This window comes from Amblyomma mixtum, chromosome 1, assembly GCF_055824585.1.
Source record: "Amblyomma mixtum isolate Tamu chromosome 1, ASM5582458v1, whole genome shotgun sequence".
In the NCBI taxonomy this organism is placed as follows: domain Eukaryota; kingdom Metazoa; phylum Arthropoda; class Arachnida; order Ixodida; family Ixodidae; genus Amblyomma; species Amblyomma mixtum.
The window spans coordinates 183,178,084-183,194,683 of NC_143012.1; the positions used below are offsets into that span (position 1 = coordinate 183,178,084).

Genomic DNA, 16,600 nt, shown 5'->3' on the forward strand with positions numbered 1-16,600 from the left:
GACAGAGGTCTATAGACTGTCTATAGACAAAGGCACTGCCAGGTCACACACCTATTGAATGTCTATAGACAGTCTATAGACATATGTCTACTGGACCAGTGGACTTTTGTCTGTAGACTGTCTATAGACAGCAATCTACAGGAAGTCTATGGCCATAAGACTATAGGTCGTCTATAGTCCGTCTATAGACAAGTGTCTATAGACGGTCTATAGACAGCTCTATAGGAAATGCATGACCATAAGTCTATAGATCGTCTATAGACTGTCTATAGACCTGTGTCTATAGACTTCCTATAGACCTATAGACTTTCAGTAGACATTTGTCTATAGACTGTCTATAGACAAAAGTCTACTAAAAGTGTATGGCCATAAATCTATAGACTGTCTATAGACCAGTCTAAAGGATTTGTCTATAGACAGTCTATAGACTTCATAGACTAAAGTCTATAGACAGTCTATGGACTGTCTATAGAAATTTTTATAAGGGTACTGCTATACTTTCCGAATCCCTCCGACTTGTTCACACTGCTCCGGGTGTTAAACTGAACTCCTCTTAGCGATTTGTTTTGAATGCTTTCTATTCATTGGTCACTTTGTTTCATATTCCTGCTGCTACACTCTGGGATTCTTTCTTAGCTAGCGTCATCTCAAACGACCAGATCGTCAGCAATTTTTACCTTACAATTAGCTTAACCTTCTGACCCACTTTTCGAATCCCTGCGGTGCTTTCCCAGAGTTTCTTCCGTATCTGCGTTGTGGTATGCGAAAAGTCTTCTGAAATAGTGTAGTCGGTGTCTTTACGTTTCGAGCTGTTTTTCAGTATGTTAACTTTCTCATGATGATCCAATAGCTTGATAATAATAGGTCGATGCTTGTTGGGTTGCTTCCGACCGATTCTATGTATTCTCTCTGCTGAAACAACTTCCGTGTCTATTTCGTCGCAGAACACGTCTTTCAACACTCTCTGTGACAGTTCTTCGTAAGTTTCATTCAGATTTTCCGGAATGGTAAACGCGATTACAATATTTCGTGTGCCCCGGTCCTCTGGGTCGAGGAGCTTCCTTTCTAAGCTTGCAACTCGTGATTATAGGACACCTTGGACAATATCTTGGACAGTTTGCTTGAAATTCCGCGTTGTACAGGGATTAATGTGGCACACGTGTTATTTTTGCTGAGCTTTGTGAATAAAAAATAAAGAAGATTAAAGTCGGCGCTTGTCCCATGACGTCCTTCTCTTCTGTGTCCTTCTTCAGCATCCCCTGAGATACTTCCTGAGATTACAAAATAACGTGGAAATTTTATGGAAGCTTCGGTTTATATCACAACCATAAAATAGCTTAAAAAATCAATTTACAAGTTCAGTGTCTGCAGGAACTAGCTGCCGTATTTGCTACTCTTAAAACGAACTACTCAGCTTTAGTGGGAACAGCGCTGCATTTTGTTTCTCAGAGTAATTAGTTTTAGAACGCCTTCCCCGGAAAAAAGTCTGTGTGCAATGAACTCTCATATGTAGTTAGTGCCGTAAAGCCTTAGCTGTAAAAAAGCAGTATTGTTTCCCTTTGAATCAACTTTTGCATGCATCTCCCTCAGTGGGGCAAGTAACGCGTTTTCACCAACACGCGTCAATTATTTATTCACAATAATTCGGGCTTCTGAGGAGTCTTGTTGCAGTGCCGCCTCAATAAGAGGCTTAATAATTGGTTCTGAATAAAAACACACAGGCCGCATGGTCGCGTAAAAAAGATGAGAAAACACCACAGTTACGTACAAGTCTCTGTCGCGCGTCTCTGTCTGGCTTTGGGAATCCTGTATAGCTGTTTTTTATTAGTTTTCCTTTCTGAGCGGCAAACAGTGACGGCGGAGTGAGCGGCTCGGTGGATGTTATGGCCGTTGTTGCAGTCATTATCACACGTTTTGCGCTACACAAAAACAATTCCTTTTTTCACCTCTGTATTCTTCACTTCGGCCTCTAGGAAGGAGCTCATGTTCATGGTTCATGGGCTTATCGTTTTGAGCAGGTGGTACAAAACGCACTAATAACTTTGTGAATGATTGCATGACGTCGTTGTTAAGAAAATTGACCTGCTGGGCCCTGATTATAGGATTCCGGCACTGTTTACTGGTTATAGAGTAGTGCTTCAAATAGTGCACTCGACGAACTAGCTGGTGTGAAATTAATTTTTATGCGCACGCTCATACTTTCATCAAGGGCTGGCCCTCTCGTGTCCTTCCGGATGGCGCGGATCATACAAGAATGGACTGACAGAACCAGAGACGATCCTGAACCAGTTCAAAACATCCTTTTCGCCCCGCTGAGCCAGAGGAATCCACTCCACAATATCCGGGAGGACTGGCTGACATCGCTCATTTTTCATGATACGCCAGGAGTCGACTTGAGCCAAGTGGCCAATGCTTTGGCAGCCTACCTTCCTCTGACCCCCCACCTGAGACACATGAAGATCTCATCTACGGACCCCGCTTCATTGGCGGACGAAATCGTTTATGGCCTGGCTCAGAACAACAGCATCCGGGTGCTCGGAATAACAAGTAGGTCGGACACAAGCTTGCCTGATTGATTTCTAGCAGTGCTCATAATTTCTTAAATTGGCAGAATTAATGTAAAAGCTAAAAGTGTGTTTAGACGGCCAATCCACTGAACGCCTCTAATTATTTGATTGTTCTAATGAGCTGGAGCTTTTTCAGATATCAGTGTGAATTTAATGCTAATATGCATCGCCTGAGTCCCTCACTGATGACATTGTGAAATCACTGCGAAGGCCTGTTATTTTTTTGTCATGACCACATTACGTTACATTTAGTTCATCAACATATATACAATGGCAAGTGGAGAATTTTCACTTCAGAAGAATCGGGTTAGACTGGTGACATACTGGAGAAGAGATATCTGACACTTATTTCACAAAAAATAAATTTAACATTAACCGGAGTAATTCCTCTATTCTTTCACCGGTTACTAAACGCGTGTTCTCAACTGTCGTCTTATTGTCTAATAGGAATGGTTACTGCCTTCTGAAGTTTTTCAATTTATGAAACTGCGCCAGATTAAAAAAAATACATAAATTTGAAGATATGCAAACAAACTCCGTGAACCTATTCACCATTTTCTTTTCAGATTTCTCTCTGAGCGAAAAAAGCGTGGAGCTGCTTTGCCGCTGGCTAGCAAGTAGCCGGCGTGTGTACAGTGTCTCCCTGAACCTGAGCGGTGGTGCGGAAGAAGGTATTTTGGAAACACTGTCCACACTTCTGGACTCTAACTACACGCTCACCTTCCTCGAGGTGAACGAGTGTTTTCTGAACAGTCAAGCAGGGCAGCATGTGCAGAACCTCGTAAGTGGGCAACGTTCCTTAATTACGTACCGCTAGTTCAGGTCAGTTACTGTGGCTCAATTTAAAGCTGATAGCGAGCTTTCTAAATTGTTCGTGGAGACTTACAAGAGTATAAAAAACGCAAAATCGGCTCCGCCTGAATGCGATTAATCCAGACAAATCTGGTCGCGTCTTGCATCACAAAGCGAAAATTCGCTTGTCGGTATATTTGATAAATGAACAAACAAGTAGAACAAAGCTTCGCGGCATTATTGCCCTCTCAAAGATTCACCGAACCGATGCCTTAAAACCAAATAAGCTGACAAAAGACATAGACAACTTCTGGTCGTACGCGGCGTCGCTGGGATGTAGAAATTTGAGGGATAACTGCACAGTCCAGTTGTCCTAGCCGACGAAGAACTTCACCGCTTAATCTGTGGCAGCGAATGGCCGTTCTAATCCAGAGTCGGTCTCCTGGTTTGTATGCCGGGTTGCGTCTTCGTATAGTTGCAGCGTCTGGTGTTGGTCCTCTGCTGGTTTTGATGTGTAATCAGGCAAGTCTTCGAGGTCCTTCTGCGCGCTGAAAGTATCCAGCGACGTATCCTGATATTCTGAATTGCGGCCTTGTAGGCGAAGACGATGTAACGCAGGATGACGTCCCTGTGTTCGGCATCCACATAACTGTTGAGCATGTCAGCTGTAGTTTTCTTCATGCGCACCGTCATCTTTTCGTCTGCATATGTTACGCAGTTTTCCTCCGGTGGCTTGTCTTGCTGTAGCGCAGGGTGGCCATTTCAGCAGTGACCGCGGTCCCACCCCTTATAAAAATGGTCTATAGACTTCCTATAGACTTTTTATAGACTCTATAGCCATCCTATAGACTTTTCCTTTTGTCTATAGACAGTCTATAGAAAATATATGGACTAAAGTCTATAGCCGCTTCAATTTCCTTTTGTCTATAGACGGTCTATAGACTCTCTATAGACTAAGGTCTATAGCCGCCTCAATTTCCTTTCGTCTATAGACTGTCTATAGACCCTCTATAGACTAAGGTCTATAGCTGCCTCAGTTTCCTTTCGTCTATAGACTGTCTATAGTCTCTCTATAGACTAAGGTCTATAGCTGCCTCAATTTCCTTTTGTCTATAGATTGTCTATAGACACTTCATAGACTAAAGTCTATAGCTGGCTCAAATTTCCTTTCGTCTATAGATTGTCTATAGACACTTCATAGACTAAAGTCTATAGCTGGCTCAAATTTCCTTTCGTCTATAGACTGTCTATAGACACTTTATAGACTAAAGTCTATAGCTGGCTCAAATTTTTTTGTCTATAGACGGTCTATAGACTCTCTATAGACTGAAGTCTATAACTACCTCCATTTCCTTTCGTCTATAGACGGTCTATAGACTCGCTATAGACTAAGGTCTATAGCCGCCTCAATTTCCTTTTGTCTATAGACTGTCTATAGACTAAAGTCTATAACTGCTTCAATTTCCTTTCGTCTATAGACGGTCTATAGACTCGTTATAGACTAAGGTCTATAGCTGCCTCAATTTCCTTTTGTCTATAGACTGTCTATAGACTAAAGTCTATAACTGCTTCAATTTCCTTTCGTCTATAGACTGTCTATAGACTCGTTATAGACTAAGGTCTATAGCTGCCTCAATTTCCTTTTGTCTATAGACTGTCTATAGACTAAAGTATATAACTGCTTCAGTTTCCTTTCGTCTATAGACGGTCTATAGACTCGCTATAGACTAAGGTCTATAGCTGCCTTAATTTTCTTTTGTATATAGACTCTGTATAGACTAAAGTCTATAACTGCTTCAATTTCCTTTCGTCTATAGACGATCTGTAGACTAAGGTCTATAGCTGCCACAATATCATTTCGTCTATAGACGGTCTATAGACTCTCTATAGACCAAGGTCTATAGCTGCCTCAATTTCTTTTCGTCTATAGACGGTCTATGGACTCTCTATAGACTACGGTCTATAGCTGGTTAAATTTCCGTTCGTCCATAGACGGTCTATAGACTCTCTATAGACTACGGTCTATAGCTGCTTCAATTTCCTTTTTTCTATAGACGGTCTATAGACTCTCTATAGACTACAGTCTACAACTACCTCAATTTCCTTTCGTCTATAGACTGTACACTATAGATAGTCTACTGCCTTAGACCAGTCTATAACAACCGTAATTTTATCTAACAATCTGCGATACACTGACTTTCGACTAAGTCCAGAACAATGTCAATTTTTGCACTGCATGTTGAGGGGACCTGCATCTAGTGACCGCAACTAAGTCGGGAGTCCCCCACCTCCTTCGCTATTACGGAAATTAAAAAGTATTGCGTAAGGCCATTACAACACTCCCCTGTATTTTGTTTTCAGGATCATTGACAAGCTCCTTTTCGTTATACTGTGACGTATATTGTCAATACAATTAGATATTTAATGTTAACAAGTAAACCGAGGAAAGGCAGCCATTCTTGAAGTAAGTGCGCCCGCAAACTGTACTACATCGAACGAATACGCTGTCCCTTAAAGGAATCGCTCTACACAATTCCATTCCATCTTTCGATCGTTACTGTCCAACGCGCTGAAATCAGAAACATTTCATCAACGGTTCTACATTTCCCTTTAAAACGTGCTGGAAATAAAGGGGGAAATACGGGTGTGAGAATTCAAGGAAGCGCCCATCCCTTAGAAACATCTTAGATTAATCTCAAAGAGCCTGGTCCTCTGTGCGATTAACATCTGCCATTTCTACCTTTGCAGTTTGTATTCACGTGAATAAGTTGGTTGGTTGGTTGGTTTATGGGGTTTAACGTCCCAAAGCGACTAAGGCTATGAGAGACGCCGTAGTGGAGGGCTCCGGAAATTTCGACCACCTGGGGTTCTTTAACGTGCACTGACATCGCACAGTACACGGGCCTCTAGAATTTCTCCTCCAAAGAAATTCCAGCCGCCGCGGCCGGGATCGAACCCGCGTCTTTTGGGTCAGCAGCCGAGCACCATAGCCACTGAGCCACCGCGGCGGCACACGTGAATAAGTGCTGCGACGCAACAATCACAAAGCCAGTATTTTTTCGTTCCTACCCTTGCACCTGTTGCTTCGGAGCCGATGACACGCTGATGTGGCGCATATCAGTTTTCTAAACACGAACACACGCAAAAAAGACGTTATGCTATGCAACCTTATAGTTATTATTTGAGAATGGTACCACATACTATTCGGTGGGAGATGCGGCGCCTATACCGACAAGAAGTTAGATTTCGGTTCTGTTTTCACGAAAACAATAAGATTTTTAGAGGGTAAGCGAAGAATTTAAGCTTATAAACCAATTGCCTTCTGTGGTCTTGGATATCAGATCAAGCTGCACACGGCAAGAGTGCGAGCGATAAACATACGACCGTGAAATGGGTTTCTGTTTCACGTTTTACCCATTTTACCGCGAGACGGCGGAAAACCATTCGGGCTGCAAACAACCCTGTGCGTGGCTGCATGAATGGCGTTAGCGTGTTTTTCGCGGATTACGTTTTCTTCAAAATCCAGCTTCATCGTCCGCTTACGGTAAGTCTACACGTTTATATTTTATTTATTTGGTCCCCTAAACCACTCTAAGCAGAGCTGTGTGTGCAGAACAGATTATGTGCGCAGTTACAAACGTCCTATCTTCGTTTCTAAGGCGGAAGCCATCGGGTTCTCGACTAATGCCGCTTATCTCTGTCCCGCTGTCTTTACTGACGCGCGGAAAGGCAGTCTCTGCGATGCCCTTGATGATAAGCCGCTTCTCGCGAGCTGTCTACTAGATTTTTCGTGTTTCAAGGTAGATGCGCGGCCAGAAATGTCGTTTAGCCTGTGAATGACGGCCGAAATGGAACTTTGTGTTAGTTAGTCAATTTACTTTGCACCTCCGAAAACGTACTTACATAAAGTCTCGTTCAGTGGTGGATTACATTTATTTTCTTATCTTTGTGTTATCGCCTGTCTGGACCATGGAGTGCTGTTCTTTTTGAGCTGTGCATTGCTTGCTACGTATGGACGCTCGCTCGGTGCGCGTCGTGGACGCCGACGTTTCAGCAAAGGTGTCTTGTAACGCTATAGACTGGAGCGCGAGACGTTTGTCAAAGCTGTATTCAAGCGGCGTTGGAGGAATGCTTGTAGTGTGATGGGTGAATAAAATTCGTTGCCGGCACGAATGTCCGGCGTGCTCAAACACCGCGAAGAACCCACGAGCTCCATCCCATCTCCCCTTCGTTGCACACGTATGGATTCGTCCGTGTCTGTCATCAGAGCCGTTGGCCGCCGCCGCTGGCTTGCGGGCACTTCATTTTGAAAGCTGGGTAAAGGTCGGCTCAACAAGAGGTGGCTTACATTTCGTTCCGAGTGGTTCGTTCATGAATCCCGCTCACGCGTGCACAGATTTCTAGAATACCGTTTGCGCGAGAGGCAAAGTATGTGTTTCTGATTTCAGACTGCTACGTTACGAAAGCATCGATGTGACTCGCTGCTTATTTGCGCCTAAAATAAATTAAGCTCTCGTGTTACTATAGCTGCGCCTGTTGAAGGCGTTAATTGTTTCATTGAAATACTTCCTACTTTGAGCACGTTCAATGCTTTCGCTGATTTTTCTAGCAGCGTTGGGTTAGGCTGCCTCCATGCAAGAAACACACCTCTCTACTATGCTGTTGGAGCTGCACTTGAAGGAAAAACTAAGTGAATTTCAGACGGTATTTTATCGTGACAGTAATTTGCTGTCTCAACCTCGCGACTACTTTTGAAACGGCGCAGCTGCACCCTCTGTGTGCTGTATTAGTTTTCTGAATAATGAGCGCGGCATGGAAGCGCTGCAACCCGCTTGTTTCTAAGAGCGCGCGCAGATGTACGATCGAGTATGCTGTTCCGTCTTTGTGCTTCAAGTTATAGGCGCAAATCTGTGGTGAACTGGTTGCTTCTGCCTGCTGGTTTTGTATAGCTTGTGCCCGTTTGAGTATCGGCTTACGTATACACTCAGCCAAATCTTTAACTGGCTTAGGTGTTGCATCGCTAAATGCACCTTGTAAAAAGGTGCCCTTTGGCTACACTGCTGGCATATTCATGTTGTAATTTAACGCGTGAGATGTCATTTAATAGTTTCTTTTTGTTAATCTAATGTTTGAGTGGAGTACTTGCATGTTTAGATCAAAGTTATCAGAAATATTCATCGTCTGCCGCTACGAAGAGCCGAAACAAGCGGAATACGCAGCAATGGTTCTGGTGGCGCATTTGCACTAATCTGGGTAAACGACTTGTCCGCCATTAAGGAGTGGTACTTTACCCAGAGGATGAGGCCATGTGGACCAGATCCATTGCTGCGTATGCCGCTTGCTTCAGCTGTTCGTAGTGGCAGACTAATATTTCTGATAACGTTAATCTAAACACGCAAGTACTCCACGCAAACATTATATAAACAAAAAGGAACCACGAAATGACATTTCACTCGTCAAATTACAGCATGAATATGCCAGCAGTGTAGCCGTAAGGCACCTTTTTTACAAGGTGCATTTAGCGATGCAACACCCGAGCCAGTTAAAAATTTGGCCGGGTGTACCAGGCTTAATTCACGCAGGGTATTCTGAAGCGCTTCTTCTATAGCGGTTATAAGAATAAATGCTGCAATATTCTCCTTTTTGGATCCCTCTGTAAGGTGCACTGAATCTGTATTTTATGGAGGTGGCATTCTTAACAGCTCCTTGCGAGTCAATGCAGATATGTGGCACAATTGTTCGAAGTCTTCTGTTACAAATAGTGTAAAAGGATTGCCATAAAGAGATCAGTATTGGCTGCTACAGTAATGCCATAAAGAAATCAATATGAGTACTGGATTCAGAGTAGAGTGCTCCAGGGATTAGGGGTCTTTGTTACAATGTTTTATGACGACACTTATAATCTGTCCTGTATTTAATGAAATGATTGAGCCGGCGTGATAGCTCAGTGGCTATCATGTTCGTATGGCGACCTGAAAGATGCAGGTTCGATTCCGGCCTAGGCGGTCTCATTTTAATAGAGGCAAAATGCTAAAGGCCTCTGTACTCTGCATAGGTGACCGAAATTATTCCCCAGCCTTTCACTTCAGCGTCTCGTAGCCTGTCGCCTTGGGTCTTTGAACCCCATAAAACCAAACCAAAAGATCAAGATTGCCTTTCTAGAATGGCATAGCCAGGATATGCCTTGCATTGTAAAGCACATGTGTAGAGTTGGAATGGGAATTTTTTTTTCACTTCCTCTTATATTATTTTTTTCCTTTGTGCTGTACAGGTGAACATGCCCGGATGATTTACTGCAGACAACAGGCCACAAGAATGCTTTTCTGAGGAAACTAGCCCGACTGTTACTTTCAACTTTTATTTTACTGTGGTGCATTATAATGGTGCATGTATTGCATATTCCCAGCCTGGATAGCTTGGAAATAAACTAAATTTGTAAGTATATTGATTGTTTCATGTGTGAACTCTGTCTGGGGACCTTTTTCAATGATTGTGGACAGTCTATAGGCAGTCTATAGATAATGGTCTACTAATAGTTTCGTAGACAGAGGTCTATAGACTGTCTATAGACAAAGGTCTATAGCACTGCCAGGCCACACCCCTATGAAATGTCTATAGACAGTCTATAGACATATGTCTACTGGACCAGTAGACTTGTCTGTAGACTGTCTATAGACAGTAATCTACAGGAAGTCTATGGCCATAAGTCTATAGGTCGTCTATAGTCCGTCTATAGACAAGTGTCTATAGACGGTCTATAGACAGCTCTATAGGAAATGTTTGACCATAAGTCTATAGATCGTCTATAGACTGTCTATAGACCTGTGTCTATAGACTTCCTATAGACCTATAGACTTTCAGTAGACATTCGTCTATAGACGGTCTATAGACAAAAGTCTACTAAAAGTGTATGGCCATAAATCTATAGACTGTCTATAGACCAGTCTAAAGGATTTGTCTATAGACAGTCTATAGACTGTCTATAGAAATTTTTATAAGGGACTGTCCGTGATGAGCACATTGGGGGCGCCGTGTCGCAGAAGAATGCACAGCATGACTTTTGCTGCTGTTCCGTTCGGTAGGGCTTTTTCCACGGTGTAGCGGGTGAGGTAGTCGGTCTCTGTGAAGATCCACTTAATTCCAGACGTTAACTTTGGGTAAGAGCCAAGCAGGTCCGCTGGCCCGAGAGACGCGGGTTCGATCCCGGCGGCGGCGGCTGAATTTCGATGGAGGCGAAATTATAGAGGACCGTGCACAGTGCGATGTCAGTGTTCGTTAAAGAACCCCAGGTGGTAGAAATTTTCGGAGCCCTTCACAACGGCGTCCTTCATAGCCTGAGGCACTTTCTTACGTTAAAAACCAGTAAACCAAACCTAGAATGTCTGTGCCGGTCGGCTTTCGGCGCTGTCAGTTTGGGCAGATTTTCACAATGTGCGGCATCGGCAGAGAGTCGCGGCCAGTAATACATGTCTTCAATGCGGCGGAGGGTGTAAGCACACGCGAGACGTCCAGCTGTCGCCTCATCGTCGGAAGTCTGTAGAACTTGCTCGGGGAGGCTTGCAGGTAAAACAAGAAGGTATGCTGTTTTCTTCACTGCGCAGTTCTTCACGAGGACATCATTCTGTACACAGAACGAAGGCAGTCGTCGCTTGAACGAGGCGTGGGATGGAAGGGACCATGACTTCCATGTACTCGATGAGGCGTTTTTGACCGGGGTCGGAGCGTTGCTGCTCGAGCTGATGGGTCCTAGGAAGGCGTCCACATCGTCGTGCGGCAGCGGTGCACCGACAGGGGCTCGTGACAGGCAGTCGGCCTCAAGGCGCGTTCACACTTGCCGAAAAATCCGGCGAGCGGAGCGGATTCGCTCACCTCAAGAACAAGGACCTGTTCTCACTTGTTCACGTGCGGGCGAGGCGGTTGCGCCGCGCCGCTGCTATTTCTCGCTTTTGCTATACCGCGTCCCTGATAGCGGCATACACAGATATAGTGAGAAAAGAGCATAAATTTACGCTGTCTACTTACAAGAAGCGTATGCATGCTTATGTATGTTAAACGCAGACGCATGCTCACTTTTAGTTCAGCGTATGCTAGCACAGATGCAAAAATAAACTCAGTCTATAGTGGCGCCATCTGGTTGTCAGGGCGGGAACCATTACTGTCAACAAACCGACTCTGCTGTTAAGCCTAGAAGGGGCAGAATCGTCGCTGTAATTAAAAATCAAGGAAATTTATCACTTATGCGCATTATTAGAGGCGAGGTGAGACGAAGCGAAAGACCTGAGCCGCATTTCAGGCTAGTGAACGCTCTGAAAAAGGCAGCAACAACAAGAATTAAATTCGAAGCGAGGGATCCGGCATCGAAGGGTGCCGCCATGTTAGTCGCTGTGTGGCGGACATCGGTCCAGCCCGATCGCCCTCGCTTCGCCGCTTACCGCCTCGATCGGCGTCAAAAGCGGCCGATTGCACTTCGCTCGCCTCATTTTTGGGCAAGTGTTAACGGGCCTTCAGAGGGCTTGCGTCGGCACTTGTAAACGACGGTGACGCCAAAATTCTGGGAGGCGCAAGCTCCATCCAGCGAGGTGGCCGGAGGGGTCCTTCAAGCTTACAAGCCTGCTTCTGGAGAAGCACTTTCAAATTTTTTAACAAAATATGGACACTCTTCTAAAGAGCTCCTATAGTACCATTCCTGAAACCTCGAAAGCAGCCAACATCCCCTTGCAGTTATTGACCTATAGCACTTAACAGTTGCCTCTCCGAGGATTTTTATAGTGTATTGAATATCAGGCTAACCATCGTGCAGGATTCTCATGAACTCCTTGACATTCATTAGTTTGCTTTTAAAAGGCCATGCTCGACAGCAGCAAAAGATAGCATACACAGACAGCATTATCTTACGGTCTTCGTCGGCCTCGAAAAGGCATACGATATTGCTTGGAGGTTGGTGATACTCTGTGACAAAGCAGAGCTTGGCATCCGAGGAAGGATCCAGAACTGCATAGAAGATTGGCCGTCGAGCCGTTCCTTTCTTGGACGCCTAGGTTCAACCATCTTAAAGAATTTTGTTCAGGAGAATGGAGTACCACGGGGGTGTATTTTAAACACTACACTCGTTGTCGCGAAAATCAATTCATTAGCCCAAATCCCAAAATATATAAGGTACTGAGTTTAAGTTGACGATCTCCAGACCACCTGCGCATCAATCAACATATCAACATGCGAGAGACAAGTACAATTCACAATAAACTAGCAACATGGGCAGATGGAAATGGATTCTAGTTTTCTCCCAGGAAAACAGCGGCTGTTTTGTTCTGCCTCAAACGAGGCTTACAGAACAATCCCACCCTACACCTAAGGGAAACCAATTTACCAGTAAAAGAGCACAAATTTCTGGGTATATCTTTCAGTAAAAAGCTCGCATTCCTTGCACACTTAAGCCACACAAAGAAAATGCTACTCGATCCTTAAATGTTCTAAACATCCTGCCGCGAAAACGGTGGGAGTCCGAGAGGACAAGCCTCTTGAGAATTTATCGTGCTCCAGAACGATCTTGCCAAGATTACGGGTGCATAGTGTGCGGTTTCGCTATGCCATCCTACATAAAGAGGTTGAAACAAATACTTAACTACTGCAGTGGTGACCTAGTGGTTTGAACATCCAGTTCGCTTGCGGGAGGTGCGGGGTTCGACCCCTGGAGCCGCCGGGTACCCACCGGTGATACAGTGGGTACAAGCTTTCCCCTGCCTTGTTCTCGGCTTCTTTAGGGTGAAACGCTTGGGAAATTGGTCTTTGTCTCCACTTTGAGTTGTTGAAAGAATCTTGTGCCATGATGCTCTTTGTCCAAAGATACCCTTGCGCCGTAAAAAAGAATTCGTCATGTACGAATACATAACTAGGGTCTCCCGCTTTGAAGTGCAGCATACAGGACATCACCGGGAAATAATCTCTATGTAGAATGCACTTAGGCAACCCTCGCCGACAGAAGAACCATGCTGACATGCACATATGTCCTAAAAGTTCGTTCATAACCATATCTGTGCTACAGCGTTGGTACAAAGTGCTAATCGAAACAAATCTTTAACAACAAACCCGAAGCACTCGGACAACTACCCCTCCACTTTGAACAAAAAAAACTGCCGAGAACATTTACTGCGTTCCAACCACAGCGAAAGCACGGATTTGTGCTACGTAGAAGACGACTGTGAGCAGGCAATGCCGATGGACAAAGCAGATGGAAGTTTATGAACACGACTCTCTCCAATGCACAGCGCGAGACTATGGTGCAGTTTAACACGAGTCGTGTTGGCTGCTGCGATAGCCTAGGGGAGAAAGAAGACGTTGTTCGAAGCGGACGCGTTCCTCGATGTTCTCCGCAAAATATGTTCAATCGGCCTCTGGACGAGGTACTGCTCAGGCTTTTGCCGGTAGTAATGACTACTGCCTTGTCCTGCCCCGACTCCCACCTGGTAAACTAGTGGTCGACTCCGTTTTCCTGCATGCTGACCTTGCCAGGCGCCCGTACAGGGCACAACCTTTCAGAGACTCGCTGCGAAACGTGTGGAAATAAAAGAACATAGCTCTATTGGACAATACCAGATGTCTCACGTCTGGATGGTTACTTGCAAATCGGTGCAATCAAATGAAAAGCTCGTGTCATGCGGCGAACTCTTGGTGAAGAGCCGCCGCTGTGTTGTTGCTGACCCGGAAGCGAAGGAGGTGAAGCTGAAGCTTTTGTGGCTTCCCAAGCGCTTGGAAAATTCCTTCATTCGTGAGGCACTCCAGGCGTACGGGAAGGTGACATCTATCTCGGCGGGGAATTGGAAAGTTTCAGACACGGAACAGATGAGAACTCTAAGCCGTGATGTCTCTTGCTAAAGGAGTCGGGGTTAGTGACGTTCTACATCAGCTGACTGTGTGCGGCATACAGAGCGCTGTTCTGATTCCTGGAAAGTAACTTCTGTGACAAGGTAGGTTGCAGGGTGAGTTGGTTCCGACATTCTATGACTACAGCGCAACGAACGAGACAAGGACACAGGCAGAGACACAACACAGCGCTGACTCACAACTGAAATCTTTATTAGCTGCCAGCCGGAATAAATACGTAACTGGCGGCCAAAAATGGAAGAAAATGGGCACAAGTCATGCAGCGGGAATACAAAAATTCAAAAAATTGCAAATAATAATAATAATTATAAAAACAAAATAAAGCACACGCGTGTCAACATTCACATTCAAGGTAGCGTTTTTCTTTTCCTGACAGCAATACAGATGGTGCGCTTATGCATTCTTCCTGGAACCTTGCTATCATGCGTGCGTCTATGATTTCCCTTGTCAACGAATCGCGGTTCCTACCTATCACAACGCACTCGTTGTACGATGGTTCGCCGGTATCGTGGTCATCATCATCATCAGCATCATCACTTTTTCAATTTCTTCAGTGTTTCGCTACGTGGCCTACGATAGGCCCACGTGCGACATTCTAATCATGCTCCTTTAATCTTTCATTGATACATCGGCCGGTTTGGCCGATGTATTGCATCCCACAAGATAACGGCAAAGAATAGATGACTCCCTCCTGGCAGCGGACAAATTGTTTTGCATGCCTTTTCAAGCAACCGCGTGGACCACTGTTTGCCGAATTTACTTTCCACCCCAGGCTAGACAATCGGATGGATGCCAAAAACAGAACGTCGACGCCCATATGCTTCCCTATTCTCTTCGGGTTGTGCGAGACCTGATGCAGATATGGCACAACAGCGACTTTTTTCTTTTTCTCCTTTTTCAGTTTTGCTGTTTGTACCGCACCTCAACTTTTTCTGCAGTTTTTCTGCAACGGGCCCAAGACTTCTGAAGGGTAACCGGCCTGTATGAAACGATCTACTTGGTTGTGGAAACTTTACTCCAACCTGTGCTCGCATGTTTTCTTTCTTTGCATTCGCGCTTCGCGGTAATGCTCGCGTGCACTGCAGATGGCAGAAAGCTGCCCCCATATATAATCTTCAAGCGGACGACGCTGCCGAAAGAAGCTTTCCCGCGGGACGTTATAGTTCGGGTGAACGAAAAGGGCTATACGGACGAGGCCCTCATGGTCAACTGGAATAACACCGTCTGGAATTGACGACCCGGCGCACTCCTGCGGTGTCCGAGCATGTTCGTGTTGGATGCCTTTCGCGGGCACTTCACCGCCGGTGTGAAGCAGGCGCTGTGAAGCAGGAGGACGGAGCTCGTTGTCATACCGGGTGGCATGACTTCAACACTTCAGCACCTGGACGTCGTGCTGAATAAGCCCTTCAAAGACCGCGTGCGTGAACTCTACAATCAGTGGATGGCGGGCGACAACCCAATGACTCCCTCCAGCCGGTGGGAGACTCCCACCGCCGTCGCTGGTCCGAAGCGTTCTCGTCAGAGTGGCGCTTGTTACCGCCGAGTGGCGAGCTGCTCCGGCCGCGGAAAACCAGCGCAGAATGTCTCCTGACTAATCCCATTATTCCACACCCAAAAAATTCTGGTCCTTCAGCCGAATCGTTGCGAATTCAATACTATTATGGTTTTCAATTTCTGGTGACTATCTTATATTGATGAAACAGCTGCCAAGAAATAACTTTTGATATAGATGTCGAGATGACCTGACAAGGTCATGTGGCCTATGCGGCAGGTGGACTATAAAGGAAAAACAAGCGAAACAGCTCTAACACACCTAATTCGGATTTCGCCTAACTGCGGATATCGACGGTAACTTTTTATGTGTGTGAGTAAAGGAGTAATCAATGGTGTAATTCAATCAGGCTGACAGAAAAGTGATTAGAATGCACAAGAAAAACTGCATGCCAGTAGTGGGGTCCGTACCCACGGCCTCCAAATTTTGCATCTTGAGCTCTACCGATTGAGCTAGGGTGGCGGGTGTGTAAACGTTCGTTCTCCGAGGTACTCGTACAGCTCACAATAAACATTTTTGAAAAGAGCACACCCTTCAACGGAAAGGTGGCATAAAACTCAGCTGCTGCCAACTACGCGATTTGCGTTCCTAAGTAAACAACGAAGTGAAGGAACGTCGTTGAGCGCCTCGGAAACACAAACTTTGGGACACTTGCGATCAGTAATAATGCTTTGGCTCCCAGATTTCAACCTGTGTTGTTCTTGCACGAAGTGCCACTCGTTTCACATCCGAAGGCAGTGCAGGCTTCCTAGATGGCGTCATACGAACACGTCATAACGTCGGCGGCAACAGGACCTTGAGCGTTGGC

General features: G+C 45.3%; 2 protein-coding genes and 1 long non-coding RNA gene across 3 annotated transcripts in view; 2 read left to right on the forward strand and 1 right to left on the reverse strand.

The window, feature by feature from the left end:
* The window catches only part of LOC149370175 (uncharacterized), a 230,897-nt gene that overhangs the window by 175,496 nt on the left and 38,801 nt on the right, over positions 1-16,600 (reverse strand). The window lies entirely within an intron of this gene.
* The window catches only part of LOC149370178 (uncharacterized), a 47,134-nt gene continuing 33,768 nt past the window's right edge, over positions 3,235-16,600 (forward strand). The window contains exon 1 of the mRNA XM_089560396.1: positions 3,235-3,348. The gene's annotated coding sequence lies outside the window, so the exon portion shown is untranslated. The remainder of the gene's footprint in view (positions 3,349-16,600) is intronic.
* LOC149370179 (uncharacterized) lies at positions 6,827-9,803 on the forward strand. Its single transcript, XR_016285599.1, has 2 exons — positions 6,827-6,903; positions 9,631-9,803. It is a non-coding gene; the product is annotated as an uncharacterized LOC149370179 (long non-coding RNA).